Here is a 6,000-nt window from a genome sequence, read left to right on the forward strand (position 1 = left end):
TCAAACTGATTGGTTTTGGGACTTGCAATGTCTACGTGCCATTCTACACAGAGTCCCAAGTTATTAGACAACCAGAGGAGCCAGTGAGAATGTTTACTGGGCAGTTCGGGTATTGTCCTAACAGCTACCGGGATTACAGGTTTGGAGGGTAGCAGGGGAACTTTAACAATACTTGGTCTTTTACTTTTTAACCCAAGCCTTGCAGTTAGAAACTTCACAATGTCCGGTCTTTTACACTTTAACTCGGGCTCTGCGGCTTAGAAACAGCTTAAAAATTTTACCTTTACAATTACAGCAATACAAAACAGATGAATACGTTAACTTTGCATACTTTGTTTTGGTGACAGCTGTGGTTGTAGATATTATGATCTCTATTTTTCTGATGAGGACACAAGTTCAGGAACATAATGCTTTGCTGTGCTGGACATAAGCTGAATTGGTACTAGCATTATTTGTACCTCCTTCTATGTTCTCCTGCTTTTCAGGGATTAGATGTCTAGGAACCACATTTTCCAGACTTCCTCATCAGCAGGATTCTAGATTCTGGATTCATTTTGGATTCCCTAATGAAAAGCAATTCACAAGATTTGGAAGATATCATCAGACAGACCTATATGCTTCCAAGCATTTCTCTGCTAATTATTCTCCCTGATATTGCTGCCAATGGTGACCATTATCATCTGCAATTTTTCCTTTAAAAACAACTTTCTGAGTCTCTCAAAACTATAAGTGAGTATAACAGCTAGCAACCTTCCCTGACCTTCACTCCTCTAGCCTTCCCAACAAGCACATAAGCACCTAAATCTGTTATCACTTTTTTTGTACTGATCACTTTTTTTGTACTGAGGCTTGAACCAGGAACTCTCAGAAGCTGGGCAAGCACTCTACCACTGAGCTACATTACCAGGCCTTTAAAAAAATTATTTTGAGAAGTTTTCACGAAATTACCAAGGCTGGTCTGGAACTTGCAATCCTCCTGCCTCAGCCTCCTTAGTAGCTGGGGTATAAGCATGTACCACCACTCTCAGCTGTCACCCCTTCTGATTGAAATACTGAGAGTAATTTCTGTTTTGTTATCCTAACTCTGACTGGTATAAGGTATGTGATATTATACACTTTGTGAACACAGAGCTAAACTTGGTCCAACTCTGTTTAAGTCCATAGCCCAAGTTCTTTGTCTATGAAGGATACAAGAATATGCCACCCCAAAATATGCCTCTTTGGCACATGGATTATTTTGAGCTAAAGGGTACTGAGAATCAGCAGATACAGGAATAGCTGTCTACCTCCCCCCACCTACCTAAAATACAGTATAGATTTCTCCCTTTTAAAGGAAGTTTGCATTTTTTTAAATTAATTTTTATTGTTGGTTGTTTTTTTTTAAATTAGGAAGTTTGCATTTTAAAGAAAAATTCCAATAAAAAATATCTTACACCAGGAAAAGAATCATTCAAGGAAGTAACTGTATCATCAAGATTTCATCCGCATAACAAAGAACCTTTATTTATCATGCATTTCCTCCTCACCCCTTTCCATAATTTGCTTCACCCTCTCCTCCTCCAGAAGCATAAAACCCCTTTTCCTTTGTTTAATCTAAAATAAGCCTCAACTAAGCAACTCTTTGGGTCTCATTGCTCTGTGAGACTCACTCTTTTATTTTTCAGTACTCCCATATGTATGTAATTAATTTTTTTCCTTCTGGTTAACTTACTTTTACCAGTTTGATTTACAAGCCTCAGCCCATTAAACCTAGCAGGGTAGAAAGAAAAGGCTATTTCTTCCCCTTCGTCTACTACCTCTCTGGCTCACCTCCATTTACCTGCATTGCAGATTTTCCATCCTGGAATGACTTCATGAAGGCTCCTCAGTTCTAAGGGTCAACTCAGTGAAGTCTTGAGAGCAGGAAGGGAGATGAGAGAAAGCAGGAGGAGAACTCAAAATGTAACCCAACAGAGTGAAAAAAAACACATTCTGTAGCTATTGGAAACATGAGAAGTGTCATAACAAAATTGGTAAATGGTTATTCTATGTGATATAAAACAAACATAAAAAGTTTCATCAAGTGATGCCACAATAGAGCCAGTATCTAGTTTATGTAACCTGAATCTTACCCAAACCCTCTTCCACCATCATGCAGGGCCTGCTGTGTCTGCAGGGAAGGAGAGGGCTCCAGGCCAATTTGGAAGTGGTCAAAGTCGGCCCTTTGGCTCCAGTCCACCAGTTCTGACATCAGCTCCCCCTTTTCCCTCCTCAGTTCCCACCCCACCCATTCTTGATGTCAATCTCATTAATCCCTGTTAACTGATCAGTATTTAAAATGTGACAGGCTCCCAGGATATTTGAATTTCAATACCCAAGCAAAGCCTTCTCCAGCTCACTCCCCCCACCCTGCTCTTCCATTTTATATATATATATATATATATATCTCAAAACCCTGATTTAGCCCACACCCACAAAACTTAACATAGACACTATTCCTGTTAAGATAGGAATCTACTCTTTCCTTGGAAATCTTCAGAAAGAGTCCCTCTGCTATCAGGTTCTAGTTTGAAATATTTTAGACATAAAACATGGGGGTTACTACTAAGCTCTTATCACATCAAGGTAGAAAAGGATTTCCTAAATGCACAACTATAAGGTCATTGATCTCTCTGTTCCTGTAAATGCATAAGGACTGGTGTCAGGGAATTTAAGAAAGCAGGAATGCTTTAAATTCCCTCTGCTGTTTGCAACTTCTCCAAGATCAAGTAGGTTTCAGACTGGTATCAGACTGCAAAAGGGAGTATATTGTATACATGTGAACACACACACACACACACACACACACACCCTCTTTTCCACCTCCAATCTTTCTCAATTGTGTTATCTAAAATTACATACATATTGAATCTTCCCATACACATATCACTATGCTCAAATATATTTAGGTTAAATTTCTAGCTGCTATCAGCATTAGGGGTGCAGTTAAAGATGGCCCCTAAGGTGAACCTCACCAAACCCTCTCCCCTGATGGATGAAATCTTTGGTAGTTTGAATCATTTCCACTTCAAAAGGGTTTTAAGAGATGCTTGCTGGTCTCCTCTGACAAAAGCCTTTTGAGCCTTTAACAGAGTGTTTTATTTCTTCAAAGATCAAAGTCACACAACCCCATGAATAAGTGAATTCAAGATTAAGGCATTCAAGTTCACTCTAAAAATCTAACCTCTGGCCCAAATTGGGCTCTCAATTTAACAATTTTTTTTTTAACTTACACTGAATTTTTTTTTAAAAAACATGCCTGCCTGCAAGTCTCCCTGCCTCTTCTTTCTCCTTTGTTGTGTCTTTTACCACATCCCACAACTACATTTATGTTTGCCTTTGTTTGCACCCCAGAAGTGTAATCTTTGTTAGCAATCGTAAGACTAAATTCTCCCAGTTCTAGCCCATATATGAGATCATTTAACACCCTGTGAATTTTTTACATATGATGTTTAATATTCAAGTAGAAAATTGAAGCTCAGTGACATCAAAGATTTCATTCAAAAAGTAGCAACATCACCAGGTGTGGTGGCATGTGGCTGTAATCCTAGCTACTCAGGAGGCTGAGGAAGGAGGATTGCAAGTTCAAGGCCAGCCTCAGCATCTTAGTGAGACCCTGTCTCAAAATGAATGACAAAAAGGGCTATGGATGTAGTTCAGTGTTAGAGCACACCTGGGTTCAATTCCCAGTATCCAGTACTGAAAAAGAAAAAATTTTCAAAGGAGGATAAGAATCAGTACATCTGATTCCAATATCAGCACTTATTTAAGGAGTTTTTCAACAAATATTAATAAATGACTTCAAGTCAGGTATTATACTAGACACTGGAAATACTATAAGGAGATTGGCAGTTAACTCATGGACTCACTACCAACATTTACTCTAGTTGTCCCCCACTCATTTCACATTTCCTCTATTTTAAGGCAAAGTAAATGTTCAATACATACTTGCTGAGTCAAATTGAAAATGCACTATTGCACACATGAAAGATGAATCAGATGGCCAGTGGTTAGATTCTTGTCTGAGTAGATATGGATTTTTGTAGGGTATATCTGCTGAGGGATGAGTTTAAAGCTTAGGGTTTATTTATCAAGCAGAGAGTGTCAGAGTCTTTCCTTGACCAAAGCTTAGTCAGGCTCCTCTGAATCTTCTTCCAAACTAAGCCTCAACCTTTGGGCTTCAATGTGCTTCTCTGTGTCACCCAACCTTAGCAAGGATACTGTTAAGTCAGCTTATCCAGAACTCTCATTCCTCATGTGAATCCCTCAATATCTGATGGGGTTCCTCATCTCTCAGTATTCCCCAATTGGTATCTGATGATTCTGGCCTGTTTTCAATAAGAATGTTGGTTTAGACAGAGTCCTCCTGATGGTTCCTCTTAGTAATTTGCCATCCACTGGCCCTACCCTACTGCTTAACCATAAATTCTCACTATTCCTTGTTATATTTGGAATTGAGTCCAGTCCTATACTGAGGTTTCTTTTCTGCTAAGAGCCATAGCTGAGTAGGAATGACCCATGGCATTTTTGGTTGAAAGGTGACGCCAGCAAGCCATTGAGATGATAATGATTATGTTAAGATGTGCACTCAATTGGAGATTAGACCCCTGCTGTCCGCCTGGGCCTGCTACTTTGGACTCCGGGAGAGTTCCCATTCGTTGGGGAAGTGCGGTAGGAGGGATTTCCAGAGGAGGGATTTCCCAGTTGGGGTGGTGTGGCCGGAGAGAAGGCCGCGTGCGTGGCGTTTGCGGAAGTTTTGGAAATAAAGTTTTCTTATATTGCAATAGTGGTTGCTACTTTAACTATGACCAGTTCTGGTTTGTCTTTAACAATAACAGAAAGAAATCTTACATTCATTCCCAGAAGTTCATCCTAGACTAAAGATTATGGTCTCTGCTTTCTTTACTACTAGAAGTCTGGTTTCCAAACAGAAACCAAAGGAACCTTGTAATCATACAAACTGTGATAGTCCATTTTCCATTGCTATAACAAAATACCAGAAGCTAACTACCCTTTTTCATTTCATTTTGCTTTCTTCCCTAAGCTAAATACTTCATAAAGAAAAGATTGGTTGTCTTTTGTGGGTGTCAGAAGGCACAGAGAGAGTACCATGCAGGCTTTAGGATTCTTCATGAGCACAAATTAGTGAAGCACTGCCTGCCCACCTCCAAATGCTCACCACCTCCCTACCAAATGCAAATTTTGCACCCAATTACACTGTTGCCAATTTCTGCTTCTAGTATTTTGTATCTCAGCTAAAGAAGATGAAGAAGTCTACTGTGGGCAGGTGTTGGAGAAGTCCCCACTATAGGAGAGAAATTTTGGCATCTGGCTGGGCTACAACTCCCACAGCAGCACCCACAACATGTCCTGGGAGTACTGTGACCTGACTACCACAGAAGCCATCATCACTGCTACTGAGATATGGGTGCATGGCACTGGTCCCCAGGCCACTCCATCCAGATCACAAAGGTAGAGGAGATTGTGGCCAGCAAGTGCCATCAGCCAACAATCAAGTAATTCCACAACTCCAAGATTAAGTTCCCACTGTCCCATCAGGTCCTCTATCACCAGCACAAGCCACACTTTAGCACCAAGAGGCCCAATCCCTTCTTCTAGGTGCAGAGCCTCTCCCCAGGTCTGCCCAAATAAACTCCATAGGAATGCCCTGGTTAAAAAAGAGATTTATTTAATAGCTTTATTTAGATTAAGTGGCACCACTGATTTGATTGTGGTGAGGGCCTCCTTGGCTACATCACATCACAGTAGATGCCATCATGGTTGGCAAGCAGGCGGGCATGCCAGAGGGAACAATCACAGAGCAAGACAGGAAGCCAGGGAGTGGGGAAGGGTCAGGCTCACTCTTTTATAACAAGCCCTCTTGTAGGAACTAGCAGGTGTCTCACAAGAACTAATTAATCAGACTCAAGAGCAGCACCCCCAATGACCTAATTACCTTGACGTATGCTTCACCTCCTAAAG

At 40.7% G+C, this 6,000-nt stretch overlaps 1 pseudogene; it reads left to right on the plus strand.

Annotated features, from left to right (window-relative positions):
- The window catches only part of LOC143639393 (large ribosomal subunit protein eL20 pseudogene), a 68,980-nt pseudogene extending 63,343 nt beyond the window's left edge, over positions 1–5,637 (plus strand).
- The last annotated feature ends 363 nt before the right edge of the window (positions 5,638–6,000 follow it).

The sequence above is a fragment of the Callospermophilus lateralis genome, chromosome X, assembly GCF_048772815.1.
Source record: "Callospermophilus lateralis isolate mCalLat2 chromosome X, mCalLat2.hap1, whole genome shotgun sequence".
Classification (NCBI taxonomy): domain Eukaryota; kingdom Metazoa; phylum Chordata; class Mammalia; order Rodentia; family Sciuridae; genus Callospermophilus; species Callospermophilus lateralis.